A 15,437-nucleotide genomic window follows, 5' to 3' on the forward strand; every position below is an offset into this window, starting at 1 on the left:
TTCCTGGAAAGAAACCTGTTCATGGCCCTGCTGGCTTATTCCCTTCTTAGGACCCCTGTCCTCAATACTCCTACTCCTAATTATTGGTCCCTTACTATTTAGCCTCTTTGTTCAACTTATCTCTTCAAGAATCCGACATTTCCACATTCGAATGATGGGTCAACAGGGATTGTACCTCTATGATCAGAGAACCCCCTCCCCCTAATCCCATGAACCTGACCACGAGGGAATTATATTCAAATCACCTGTCAGTATGTTAATATAGTAGCATGCTCTGCTATATAACCACAGAACCCCTTGTTCAACAGGAGGAAGCACAAAAAATGAGACCTCTCTCCAAATGCCAAAGATCGGTCATTGTGGACGTGCCAGTGGGAATGTAGAAGCTACTTTGGGTCAGCACCTGGAATATGGAAACCTGAGTAAGACAGAAGGGCCCACCGTGACCCCGTGAATGAGTGCAAACAGGCCCACTAGGAGACCCACCTCCAAATATCCATAAGCCCCAGCTGACCAATAGGTTACCTTTGCCTGAACACAGGTACCAATAAAGCTGAATTCCTTGCATTCTCATGCCCATTCACCTACCCCCTTAACCACAGTCCCCAACACCACTGCCTTCTTGCTGACCATCTCTTCTGTACTGCTCCTTGCTCCTTCACAGTGTATTCAAGAAACTTCTGTCCTTTGTTTTCCTTTGAGTGAATTCTTTTACTGACTGCACTACTGCCTCCTCCTGATCTGGTTACTGCAAACCCTTGCTTACTTAAGAAAGATGTCAGAGACTCCATAAGCCAGAAACAATAATTCAGCTACAATTGCTAACTAGTGACTGAAGGCCACTTGAATTCTGGGAGGTCCTGAGAGTTACAGACTCAGGAAATTTTCTGTATCTCTAGGTTATTCCCTATTGACCTGGCCAGGGGCTCTTGACAAGCTGAGTCCAAGACACACACCAGGGAACTGCTTCCGGGTGGCATAAGCCTGAGGCCTGACAGCAGCTCCCTCCAGAGAAGGGCAGGAAGGCCACCATTCCCCACACAGAAAGGAGACTTATGTCTCAGTGCACAGTGAGCCACACTGCAGCTGGGGAAGGGCAGTGGGGGAGAGACAGGAACACACCTTATCCCAGACTAAGAGGCTCCAGCTGTTGAGGGAAAAGGGGGAACACTCAGACAGCCCAGTCCCAAAACTGAAACACAAAGCACCTGGCTGAGGAGGAGACTAGGACCAGAGCAGAGGTAGTGCCCCCCTCTCTGTCCCAGCAGGCCACCAAGAGCAGCTCCTGCTGGCAGGGGGACAAGAGGATGAAGATACATCCTCTTGAACCACATCTTGTCAGAAAAATAAAATCACAAACCCAAAATGATGTTATAAACTGAGTTCCCACACTGGTGCTTCATAGCCCATCTAACTAATTTCAGTGACCCCAGAAATGTAGCCTAAGTGAGTCAGGCAGGATATTTTTTGTGAGAATTACCTTAAGATGGTGACCGAGTAGCCATTTTGCTGTGGGTCGGGGGAGAGCTCCATGCACTGACAACCCCCACCGCAGACCTGGAATGTCCCACGCCATTTGAAAACAGCCAATCATGAAGCTCCAATTTTCCATCACTCCGACCAAGGAAACAACCAATCCCACCCCACCACAGCCCAAAAATGCCCTTACTTGGCTATCTGCCCTCCCAACACCAAACCCGGAACTCTTTCACTCATAAAACATCTCACCCTCCCATACCAGGCGCGACTTCCCTGACTCAACCCTTACTCAAGTCACAGAACCCCGCCCGGGGACCCCAGACCCCAATAAAGTCTTTCTTGGCCCCATAACTTGGTCTCCTTCTTTCCTCTCATCTCTGCCTCCACCTATTAAATCTTACATTTTTCTTTCCATCCGCACCAGTGAATCTGTCAACTAACACATCTAAAACCCACTAAAAAAGATGAGGCCATGTGCATGATAAGACTCCTTTCTCTCTCCCTGAGGAAACAGGCTTGACTTCTGGAAAAACCCTTCTCATTCTCTAACTCTCCGGCCCCTGCCTCTAAAACACCTTCATTATTCAACTCCTCTGAGTGCCCACCTGCATGCCAGATGGGGTTATGCCCGATTCATGGATCGTTTAATAAAGTTGATTAGATCTTCAAATATACATGGCTGAATTTTTTTATTTCACAGTTCTGAAATCTGCCCCAGGTGATTAAATACACACATTAGAAAAAAACAAGCTTGGAGTGAAGAGCCAAACCAACGCCATGACAGGCTTCAAATAAGCCTCAGAAACTAGGAGGCCTAAGTCACTGTCTTCCCAGGAGAGATTCAGCAGCGGCAGAAAGAAAAAACGACCCACATCCACCTATTGCCTGAGCAAGCACCACCCCTGGCCCGGGCCAATCATAAGATGCCAGAAAGGTACCTGACATTCCCGCTACTTTCTAGGCCCGCTTAGTTTTAAATTAGCCAATCACCCCGCACCGCACCAGCCTCTGCTCATGCGTCGCCCAATCATCTTGTAATTCCTGCCCCTCACCCCACCTTTCACACCATGCCTTGCCCCCAACTGTAATAAAAATCCTGCTTGACCAATGTTCGGGGCTCTCAGCACACATCCACTGCATCGGTGAGATCTGAGAGACCAAGCTTAAGCCCAAATAAATGCCCTTTCTTTTTGCATATATGATTCGGACTCCCTGGTGGTCTTGGTTTTTGGGGACCCCACAATCTGGGCATAACAGGAGGAAGAGATTGTTCATTATACCTTAAATATCTGGACACATAGCAGCATCCCATACATTTTGGAATTACTCTCAGAGAATATGTTTCTGATACAAAGAGGAAAAGCTGAGTAAGTGATAAACTAATGAATGGATTAACATATTGTTTATGTAGCAAGTCTGTGGAAAATTTCCTGCATTTTCAGTATTTGAGGCCATTGCCACGACATTTCCTGGGTCGGAAAGGCCACTGCCGCTTGTCTTCTCATCTGCAGGAGAAACTCTGGAGTGAATTTATACCAGTCACTTATCCAGAAGCAGAAACAGCGCTCAATTCCTGATCAGTGGTTAGTTAGAAATCCATGAAAATACCCAGGACAGGGCCTCGACGAGGGAGCGTAAGGCAGGCTGACAGGCCACAACGACCAGCCCTCACTCCCAACGACCCCAGTGGGATATGTGTGCTATTCCTCAAGCACTCCTGGCTGCCCAAGAAGAAAGAAAAAGGGGAAAACAATGGATATCATAATCCTGCAAGATCTAGGTCTCCGACATCCTTCCATAGTGATGTGGGAAACAAAGGTGGAAGGAGATGCCAGATAAAACTAAATTTCCGCATAACCTGCAGTCCATGGACAACTACTTGAGGCTGGCAGAGTAAAATGTTTCTCCAGGAACTCCCTACTGTCTTAATGCTAATGCTTTGCTAGAGGGCAAACAACCTTAGCTTGACAGTACCTAGGCCTCCAGTATCCTGGGAGTCTTTTTAGCATAAGAAAATCTCACTAGAAAATTTCCCTGGACTTTACCTCCTCCAAGTCCATAGTATATAATCGGTCTCGCTCATGGCCCCAGGGCAGCTCTTCCTGCCCACAGGTCCTGTCCCCATGCTTTAATAAAATCATCTTTTTGCAATAAAGATGTCTTCAAGAATTCTTTTATGGTCGTTGGCTCTGGACCCCATGAACTCCACTGCCACCCTAAAACCTCATCAAGGGGCATTCAGGAAAATAATTGTTGGGATGAGCACTGAATGTTATACATGGAGAATGAATCACTGGAATCTACTCCTGAAACCATTATTGCTGTAAGAGTTGCCAAGGGAAGGCAACTGAGCGGCCGCTTTGCTGTGGAGAGCTGCGTGCACTGACAACTCCCACCTGCAGACCTGGAATGACTCGAGCCATTTGAAAAGCACCAGCAGTCTATGGCCATCCCACACTGAACACGCCCGATCTCGTCTGAAAAGCACCAGCGGCCATTTTATTGTGGGTCAGATAATAGTTCCAGGCACCGCCAGGGACTGACATCCCCAATTCTCCAATCTGGACTCTCTCAAACTGGAATGTGTCACCATGGAATTCCAGCATCCCCCACCCCACCGAAGTGAACAGCCTATTAAATCCTGCCACAGTCCAAAGATGCCCCTACTTGGCTATCTGCCCACCTGAGCTCAAACCCAGAACTTTTGCACCCATAAAACACCTTGCTCTCCCATACCAGGCGTGACTTCCCTGACTCCCCACTCCCAGAGTCACGGAACCTCCCCCGGGAATTGCAGACTCCAATAAAGGCCTTCTTGGCTCCATAATTTGGTCTCTGTCTTTCCTCTCGCCTCTGCCTCCATCTCTTAAACCTTACAATTGCAATACATGCTAACTAGCCTGGATGTAAATTAAACAATTAAAAAAATTTTTAAATAATAGGAAGAAAAGGAATCGAGAGAAAGAGGGAAGTGAGGAAGAACATTGCAAGGAAGAAAGATATTAGTCCAGCATCCCCAGGGGCCACGTCCACATCCATCAAAGAGGAAGGCCCGTCACAAAGGACAGAAATCTACCTTGTTGGACTGAAACCATACAAGGAACGTATTGACTGATGAACTGGGGGCAGGGGCCCAGGATCGCTGGGGCTCCAGCCCCTTCCATGGGTCTGTGTGTCTGCCTTCACTTTACTTATGCTTTGATTTTATTGTGGCTGCTGTTTTTGGCTTCAGTGAAGTATGGTCAAAAATGAAAACTGTACTTTTGTACAATTATGTACTTTTGTACAATATGCAGCTTTTTGGCCATCTAAGGAGTAAAAGTGGGAGGCACCACTGGCCGTGTGGGCCCTCGCCAGCTCTCACAGGTGCAGCAGAGACTGTGATGTAACATGAACAAAGGTCTTCCTGATGAAAGTCTTCCAACAACTTCTCAGAGAGGATGTCCTGTAGAACTTTGGAGGCCCAGTGCACACGGAGCATGCAGGGACATGCAGGTGATGCTCAGATCCTGAGCTGTGGAGCCTTCAATTTGACATGCAACATTTTTAAAGGAAAATTAAGAATTAGTCAAGTAAACTTTAATTCAAACAAACGATGAAAATTAATATTTTATGTAGCCTACAAAACACATTTAAATACTTTTTTATATAATAGTTTATTGTCAAATTGGTTTCCATATAACACCCAGTGCTTCTCCCCACAAGTGTCCCCCACCATGACGGTCACCCCCTGCCTCCCTCCCCCTCCCCTTTCAGTCCATGGTTCATTTTCAGTATTCAGTAATCTCCCTTGATCTGTGTCCCTCACTCTTCCCCGTTTTCTTTCCCCCTTCCTCTCCCCATGGTCCCCTGCCAGGTCTCTCCCATTAGACATATGAATGCAAACATATGGTATCTATCCTTCCCTGCCTGATTTATTTCGCTTAGCATGACACCCTCAAGGTCCATCCACTTTCCTACAAATGGCCATATTTCATTTTTCCTCATTGCCATATAGTACTCCATTCATGAAAATTAATATTTTATGTAGCCTACGAAACACATTTAAATACTTTTAATTGCTGAAATTCAATTTTGAATTAATTGGGGAATAACCTTTGTTTTCTCTAAAAAACATGGAACAAAGTACATACTTGATGTTTGGTGTATGTGTACATGATGATATGATGCCAAATAACTCTACTTACAGCCACCACCTGACATCTGGATCCTCTCCTTTCTCTTTCTTTTCTTTACTCTTTCATTCTTGTGGTGAGAAAAATTTGGATCTACACTTTTGGAAAATTATATACATACAGTTTCTCTGCCTTCTTGCATGTAAGTTTCATCCTCAGACTTGCTTTTCTGCTCCTGAAATATGGATTGTAGTTGTTTAGGCTTCATATCACGATCTTGTCATCGAGGACAAGAGAGACCATATCTTTCATTGCCATTGACCACAAAATTCAGAATGCTTGTGACCAAAGTCATCTGTAACAGGTGCCTGACCCCAAACCATACTCTGGACAAGGATAATTGGCTTCTGTCTAATGATTGGCTTAAACGGGAAGTTAACTGTTCATCCATCATCCTGTCACATTGTCAAGGTTGCTTTCTCCTGAATGACAGGCTGATCAGAGCCCAGGGCTACACATCAGGGTGGAGTCAACCCACTAAAAACCAGGAGACCATGTGAAGGTGAGGACGTGTACTGGACTCTGGAGAATTAGCCAGTGAGTCTATTTTAGGAGAGAAGTTTGGGGAAGTCCCATAATTTGCTCTCCCCCTCCTGATATTTTTCACCTTTGCCACCTCTCCCATCTCAACTGTCATCTCTCTGTTATTTTCCAGAAATGTCAACATGTGCAAACATCTCAACTGCTACAAACATATAAAAAGGCAAAAAAAAAAAAAAAAAAGGAAAACCTATAAAATTAACATAAATTCAACATATATTTTTTTATTCAGAACATAGTCCATGCAAGGGATATTCCTAGCCAAGGATACAAATATTAAAAAGACATGGACTTCATCTCTAAAGTCCTAAGCATTAGAAGGGAAGGGACCTTAACCATTGGGAACAAGGGCTGGGGGTCAGGAATAGATTTGCCAAATGCAAGAAAATGTGAGAATGAAAGAAGCAGATAGAAGAAGAAGTGAAATAGAAGATAAGATTATAAAAAATAATGAAGGTTAATAAAAGGGGGGGTGAGGAAATTACTAGATCCCCAGTGGAGAATTAGATAACTAAGTGATTCTATGACACAAAACAATATCCACATCATAGGAGTTCCATAAGAAGAGCAAAAGAAGGAGGAGAAGGTTGATTTGAACAAATTATAGCTAAGAACTTCCCTAGTCTGGGGAAGGAAACAGGCATCCAAGTACAAGAGATACAGAAAACTCCCTTCAAAATCAACAAAAACGTGTCAAGATCATGACATGAACCACCAGTGAGGCTGGAAAAATACAAAGATAGAGAATTTTGAAAGAATCTTGAGAAAAATAGCCCACTATATACAAGGGTAGACATGTAAGTTCCTAGCTGAAACATGACAGGCCAGAAGGGAGTGGCAGGAAATATTCAATGTGCTGAATAGGAAAAATATGCAGCCAAGAATGCTCTATCCAACAAAACGGTCATTCAGAATGGAAGAAGAAAGAAAGTCTTTCCCAGACAAACAAAATGGAAAGGAGTTTGTGAACACTAAACCAGCCCTGTAAGAGTTCCTATGGGGGACTCTGTGAGTGGAAAGCACCAAAAATTACAAAGAACTAGAGGACGTCACCACAAACATGAAATCTACCGATAACACAATGACATTAAATTCATATCTTTCAATAATCACTCTGAATGTAAAGAGACTAAATGGGCCTATCAAAAAACATAAGGTATCAAAATGGATAAAAAAAAATAATATTCTTGGGATGCCTGGGTGGCTCAGTCAGTTAAGCGTCTGGCTTCAGTTCAGGTCATGATCTCACAGTTTGTTTGTGGGTTCGAGCCCTGTGTTGGGTTCTGTGCTGACAGCTAGCTCAGAGCCTGGAGTCTGCTTCAGATTCTCTGTCTCCCTCTCTTTCTGACCCTCCCCTGCTTTCACTGTCTCTCTCTCTCAAAAATAAATAAAAAACTTAAAAATTAAAAAAAAAATATTCATCTATCTGTGCCATACAAGAGACTCATTTTAGACCTGAGGACACCAGCAGATTAAAAGTGAGGGGATGGAGAACCATTTATCATGCTCCTGGATGTCAAAAGGAAGCTGGAGTAGCCATACTTGAATCAGACAAACTAGAGTTTAAAACAAAAAGAATGAAGAAGGGCATTATCTCAAAATTAAGGGAGCTATCCATCAAGAAGAACTAAAAGTTATAAATATTATTGCCCTCAACATGAAACACTCAAATAGATAAATCAGTTCATCACAAACATAAGCAAACTCAAAGATAATAACACCAAAATGGCAGGAGATTTTAATACTCCACTTATATAGCAATGGACAGATCATCTAGGCAGAAAATCAATAAAAAACAATGGTTTTGAATACATATTGGACCTGATGGACTTCACAGCTTTATTCACAGCATTTCATCTTAAAGCAGCAGAATACACATTTTTCCTAAGTGCGCATGGAACATTCTCAAAAATAGATCACATATTGGGTCAAAAAACAGGTCTCAACAGATACATAAAGACTGGGATCACACCATGCATATTTTCAGATCACAGCACTATGAAACTTGAAATCAATGGAAATAAAAAAATTTGGAAAGCCCCAAAATACATGGAAGCTAAAGAGCATTCAACTTTAAATAAATGGGTTAACCAGGAAGTTAAAGGAGAAGTTTAAAAATACTTAGAAGCAAATGAAAATGAAAATGTGATGGCCCAAACTCTTTGGGATACAGCAAAGGCAGGCTGAAGAAGAAAGCACAAGGCAATCCAGGCCTATCTCAAGAAGCCAGAAAGGTCCCAAATATACAACCTAACATTACACCTAAAGAAGCTGGAATAGCAGGAGCAAATAAAGCCCAAAGCCAGTGGTAGACAGAAAATAATAAAGATTAGAGCAGAAATAAACTATGTGGAATAAACAAACAAACAAAAAAGCGTAGAACAGATCAATGAAACTAAGAGCTGGTTTTTTTTTTAAAGAATATACACACAAAATTGACGAATGCCTCGCCAGATTTCTCAAAAACAAGAGAGGGGACCCTAATAGATAACATCATGATGAAAGAGGAGAGATCACAGCCAACACCACAGAAATACTATTATAAGAGACTACTGTGAAAAATTATAGGCCAACAAATGGACGATCTGCAAGAAATGGATAAATTCCTAGACACACATACTACCAAAACTCAAAAAGGAAGAAATAGAAAAATTTGAACAGACCCATAACCAGCAAAGAAATGGAATTGGTTACCAAAAATCTCCCAACAAGTAAGAGTCCTGGGCCAGATGGCTCCACAAGGGAATTCTACCAGACATTTAAAGCAGAGTTAATATCTATTCTTCTGAAACTTTCCATAGATGATAGATAGATAGATAGATAGATAGATAGATAGATAGATAGATGACAGATAGATAGATTGATTGATTGATTGAAGAAAGGAAAGCTTCCAGACTTATTCTCTGAAGTCAAAATTACCTTGATTGCAAAACCAGACAAAGATGCCTCTAAAAAGCCAATATTCCTGATGAACATGGATGCAAAAATTCTCAACAAGATACTAGCAAATTGAATCCAACAGTGCACTAAGATAATTATTCACCATGATCAAGTGGGATTCATTCCTGGGTTCCAGGGATGGTTCAATGTTCATAAAATAATTGTGATACACCACATTAATAGAAGAAAGGATCATAAGAACCATATGATCCTGTCAGTAGATGTAAAGAAAGCATTTGGTAAAATACAGCATTCTTTCATGATAAAAACCTTCAAGGAAGTTGGGATAGAAGGTACATACCTTAACATCATAAAAAGCCATATATGAAAGACCCACAGCTAATATCATCCTTGTTGGGGAAAAACTGACAATTTCCCTCTGAGATCAGGAACACAACAGAGATGTCCATTCTCACCACTGTTGTTCAACATAGTGTTGGAAGTCCTACTGTCAGAAATCAGACAACAAAATGAAATAAAATGCATCCAAATTAGCAAAGAAGAAGTTAAACTTTCACTCTTTACAAATGATATGCTATTCTAAATGGAAAACCCAAAAGACTCCACCAAAAAACTACTAGAGCTGACCCATGAATTCAGCAAAGTCACAAGATATAAAACCACTGTACAGAAATTGGTTACATTTCTATACACCAAAATGAAGCAACAGAAAGAGGTATGAAGGAATCAAACCCATTTAAAATTGCACCAAAAAACATAAAATACCTAGGAATAAATCTAACCAAAGAGGTAAAAGATCTGTATGCTGGAAACCATAGAAAGCTCATGAAAGAAATAGAAGAAGTACAAAGAAATGGAAAAACATTCCATGCCCAAGGATGGAAGGGACAAATGTTAAATGTCAATACTAATCAAAACTGTCTACACATTCAATGAAATTTCTATCAAAATAACATGAGAATTCTTCACAGAGCCAAAACAAACAATCCTAAATTTGTATAGAACCACAAAAGTCATTGAATATTCTTAGAAATATTGAAAAAGAAAATCAAAGATGGAGACATCACAATCCCAGACTTTAACCTGTCTTACAAAGCAGTAATCATCAAGACAGTATGGCATTCTCACAAAAACAGACATATAGATCAATGGAATAGAATAGAGAACCCATAATTGGACCCACAAACATATAGCTAATTAATCTTCAACAAAGCAAAAATGAAAAAATTACAGCCTCTTTAACAAATGGTTCTGGAAGAACAGGGCAACAACAGCAGAAAAAGAAACAGATCACTTTCTTGCACCATACACAAGAATAAATTCAAAATGGATGAAAGACCTACATGTGAGACAGGAAACCATCAAAATCCTACGAGAGAGAACAGGCAGCAACTTCTTTGACCTAGGCCACAGCAACTTGAAGATTACTTGAAGATTGGTGGACCCTATTGTTGTGGGTCCATTTCTTGGTTTTCTATTCTGTTCCGTTGATCTATGTGTCTATTTTTGTGCCAGTACCATAGTCTTGATGACTACTTTTGTAATGCAACCTGAAGTCTGGAATTGTGATACCTCCAGCTTTGCTTATCTTTTCAAGATTGCTTTGATTATTTGGGATCTTTTGTGGTCCCATACAAATTTTAGGCTTGCATGTACTAGCTTTGTGGAAAATACTGGTGTTAATTTGATAGGGATTGCATGAAACGTGTAAATTGCTTTGGGTAGGATAGACATTTTAATAATATCTGTTCTTCTCATTCATGAGCATGGAATGTTTTTTTTTTCCATTTCTTTGTGTCTTCTTCAATTTCTTTGATATAGTTCTATAGTTTTTCAAACACAAATCTTTTACCTCTTTGGTTCAATTTATTCCCAGGTATCTTATGGTTTTTGATGTAATTATAAATGGGACTGATTTTTTTTTCCTTTCTGCTGTTCATTATTGGTGCATAGAAATGGCAACTGATTTCTGTAGGTTGATTTTTTATCCTGCAACTTTACTGAAGTTGTGTATAAGTTATAGCAATTTTTCAGTGGGCTCTTTCAGATTTTTCACCCAGAGAATCAGGTTGTCTGAGAATAGTGAAAGTTTGACTTCTTCCCTGTGAATCTAGATGCCTTTTATTTCTTTTGGTTGACGAATTGCTGAGGCTAGACTTCCAGTATTATGTTAAACAACACTGGTGAGAGTGGTCAACTCTGTCTTGTTCCTGACCTTAGCGGAAAAGCTCTCACTTTGGCGCCATTTAGGATTAGCTGTGGGTCTTTCATATATGGCCTTTGTGATGTTGGAGTTGTTCACTTTATCCCTAATTTTTGAGGGTTGTTATCAAGAATGGATGCTGTCTTTTATCAAATGTTTTTCTGCATGTATTGAAGGGATCACATGGATCTTACCCTTTATTTTACTAATGTGGCTTATTACATTGATTGACTTGCAAATATTGAACCATCCCTGCAACCCAGGAATAATTCCCGTTTGATTTTGGTAAATACTTCTTTTAATGTTCTGTTGGATTCAATTTGCTAGTATCTCAGTTTCTTTGCTGATTATGGGTCTGTTCAAGTTTTCTTCCTGTTTCAGCTTTGGTAGTTTCTATATTTTTAGGAATTTAGTCACTTCTACCAGACTGGCCAGTTTGTTGGCATATAGATTTTCATAATTTTCTCTTATAAATTGTGTTTCAGTGATATTGGTTACCTCTCTTCTCTCATTTCTGATTTTATTTCTTTTGGTCCTATCTCTTTTCCTTTTGATAAGTCAGGATATGGGTTATCAATTTTTTCAATACTTTCAATGAACCAGCACCTGATTTCATTAGTTTGTTCTACGCTAGGGTTTGTTGCTGTTGCTGGTGTTTTTGTTGTTACTATATAATTTATATCTGTCCCAAACTTTATTTCCCTTGTTCTTCTGACTTTAGACTTCATGTACTGTTCTTTTCTAGCTCCTTTAAGTGTAAGGTTAGGTTGTGTATTGAGATTCTTCTTGTTTCTTGAGGTAAGGTTGCATTCTTATATATTTTTATCTTATGACTATTCTGCTGCATTCTAAAACATAAGGGCAGTCATGTTTTCACCTGGAGGTCATGCCCAGGACCTTTCGTTCTGGGATGTCTCCCTTCTATACTGTGTGTACTTTGCAGGTGTATTTTGGCTGCTTTTTCTTGCAGGTCAGCTGTCGGCAGATCTCCTCACCTGCAGCTGGGAGTATTTGGACCTTGTCCGAAGTGTCACTAGTTTTATCTAGATGTGCTCTGGTCTGCTTGTGTACTTAGATGCTATTGCACTAGAACTGAAGATCTCCAGAACTCTATGGTCAGTAGATATGGTGAGTGCAGAAGCTTCTGCTGGTTTTCTTGTGGAGGCACCCACTGCTCTGGTTCTCAGGCACACCTGCCTAAGAATAGCAGCACCTGCAGGGCACAGAGGGGCAGAGCTTGATGCCACCAGTTTATGCTGCCACTGCTGGCACTGTGCTGCTTACCCAAGTTAGTCGGTGCCGGGGGGACAAAGATAAATGGCACCAGCCCCCTCCCTCATCCCTGGACTGGGTACTCCATGTTTGTGGCTCTCAGGAAATCACTCCCAGAAGAGCAAATAATCTCCCCTCTTGTGTCCCAAAGCATCACTCAGATCCCTGCCTTCTCCTACCTTTCCCAGATTATCTGTGCATCCAGCAGTGCAATGCCCCTGTGCTCTATGCCAGGCAGGAAGACTGAGTTTTAAAATTCCAAACTTGAAGGACCTGGCATGGTGTGGAGACACACTGGCCTTGGGTCCCCCTCACCACGCTGGTTCTGCTGCAGGTTTCTCCCAGAAGGATCATCACACCAAGGCACAGGGGTGTGTATTTGGACTAAAGTGCAGCAAAGAGCTGGTCACCAGGTTAGCTGCCCTCTGCAAGTGTCTCTGTCCCTATGCTAAGATGTGGTGCCTTCCAGCACTGCTGTCCCCAGAGAGACGATTCTGGCTCTCCCGGATGCACTTCAAGAAGGGGGATCAGTCTTTCCCAGTGTGTCCCAAGGACTCCTCAGCTCCTTGCCTCTAATCTTGGGGCTTCTGTTCTTCTCCACAGGAGTGCCGGAGTCCTGCTACAGCAGGTCCAGGGTTCCCCTGAAGGATGGACGGTGTCAGTGAGAGAGAGTGAGAGAGCCTCGAGTTTCTGATCACCAGGAAGGCATCTCTTCTCTGTCTGATTCTCTTGCCTTATTTATGGTGAAAGGTACAAGGACCAGAAAGAGCAGTAAATGATTTCTCATAGATAATTTTTACAATTTTCCAGGACATGGGTTCTGCAGAAGTTACAATTCTAGTAGTAATGATTGTCATAGAAAACTTAGCTACAGGCACTCATGTTGTCATATGGGAAGGGCAGGTATTTTTTACAAAACCTCAGGTCTAGCCTTAAGGAAGTGACCTTTAACCAAGAGGCAAACAGCATTGTTTAGTAAAGGTCAGTTTTTTATGAGTAAGGGTCATTTGACTATTTATTACTCTAAGAGAAAGTTCCCAGAAAAACAGGATTCTCAGGAGTCATAATGCTTTCCTCACAGTCCCAAAGATGATTGATACCTTTTATTGCAGTAGTGACTTTTACAAAGGCGTCCAGGCCCAGAAGGTGGTTAGTTATCAGTTAATTGCTTAGGGGAAAATCATATGTTGCTTGCCTTAGTCGCATTAGCGTGTATCTAGTTTACTCATCTTTTCCCTGACCAGGTGCAATCATGCCTCAGGGACAGGGCAGGGGGACAGGCTGCTCCTGACACTAATCAGTAAAGCACTCTGAGGTTTGGTGCCCAAGCAGAAATAAAAGTTTCAGAAGGGTAGATTTTGGTACCTGTCTGGAGGCAACAGACCATGCAAACTTGCCGTACCCTCACCAGGAATTTTCACTCTACCGGTGAGTTCAGATAGTTCCCAACACAGGAGCACTGCAAAACCTACTGTGTTTCACACTGGAGACAGCGTGTACTTCTGATGCTCCAGTCTTTGAGATCCAGTGGTTGTAAAAATTCATGAAAATCAGTCCCTCTCCTTTTCCCAGTCAATGGCTTTGGAGAAATGTTTTTTTTCCATTATCCCCTACAACTCTCTCTCTCTCTCTCTCTCTCTCTCTCTCTCTCTCTCTCTCTCTCTCTCTCCCCCTCGTCTGAGACCAGAGCTCCCTCCCTTCCACAGCACCTGTGAACTGTATCTCCCCCAAACAGATCTCCACACCTGCTACCTACCACAAGGTAACCTCCCTCTCCTTGTAGTTCTGCAGTTGTTCCCTCAGTCCTCAGACTGATTTCTTGAGCATTCACAATGATTTGACATTTATCTAGTTCTTTTCAAGATATGAGGCAAGCCTGGGGTCTTTTTACTATTACACCCCCTTAGCTCCTCTTCTCTGACAACTCTCTTTCTTTTTCTCTTCTTCTCTGTAGCTCCCATCTAGTGAGAACACTGTGGGTGCATCTCTTGGAAAATTTCATGTGTAAAATTCATCCTCAGCTTTGTTTACCTTTTGTTGAAAAATGGATTTTAGTACTTTCAAAGTGTATATCTTGATGTTATCATCCAGGACAAGAAAGAGGACCTCTTTCCTCTGCTATCAACTAAAAGAATCAGGCTTTGACTGACCTGGTCACCTAGAGCCCTGAACCGTCACTCTGAATGAGGACAAGTGGCTTCTATCTGATGATTGACCTGAACTGACTGTGTTCTGTTCATGCTTCAGCCTGTCACATGGTCAAGGATGCTTTCTTCTGATGGACTTAAGCTGATTAGGGCCCTATGCTACGTATGGGGGTGGGGTGAACCAACATAAAAAACAGATGGTGACCATTTGAGAATGACAAGGTGGACAAGAACATAGGGAAGCAGCAATTAGTCTAATTCAGATGAGAAGACAGAAGGCCTGTGATTTGCTCTCCCCCATTCTATATTTTTCACCATTCCCACATCTCCTATCTCAACTTCATTTTCCAGAAAGTCCACATGTACCATGGTGGGTTCCTGCACTTGGGCCCTCTGGGTATTCTTCTGCCATGGGCTCCCTCTTTCAGCCCCTAAACAAATTAGAACCTGTACCTTTCCCAACGTTGAACCAAAATCAGTTGCTATACTAAGAAACTAGATAGAAACAATGAAAACTGTAATCAAATCAGGAAAGCAAAAACTTTAAGCTCCAAAGACAGCAATGATCTTTCTTCTCCTACTACTGTACACTCAAAATGTCACTTCTGCAAGGTCAGAGCTTGAGAACTCTTTGGTGAGGTAATTAAAAAACTAAAGTAACTGAAATATAAACATAGCTATCTCCACTAGCACTGCCATTGAAATAATCAGTCCCAAAGG

Source organism: Suricata suricatta, chromosome 3, assembly GCF_006229205.1.
Source record: "Suricata suricatta isolate VVHF042 chromosome 3, meerkat_22Aug2017_6uvM2_HiC, whole genome shotgun sequence".
Taxonomy (NCBI): domain Eukaryota; kingdom Metazoa; phylum Chordata; class Mammalia; order Carnivora; family Herpestidae; genus Suricata; species Suricata suricatta.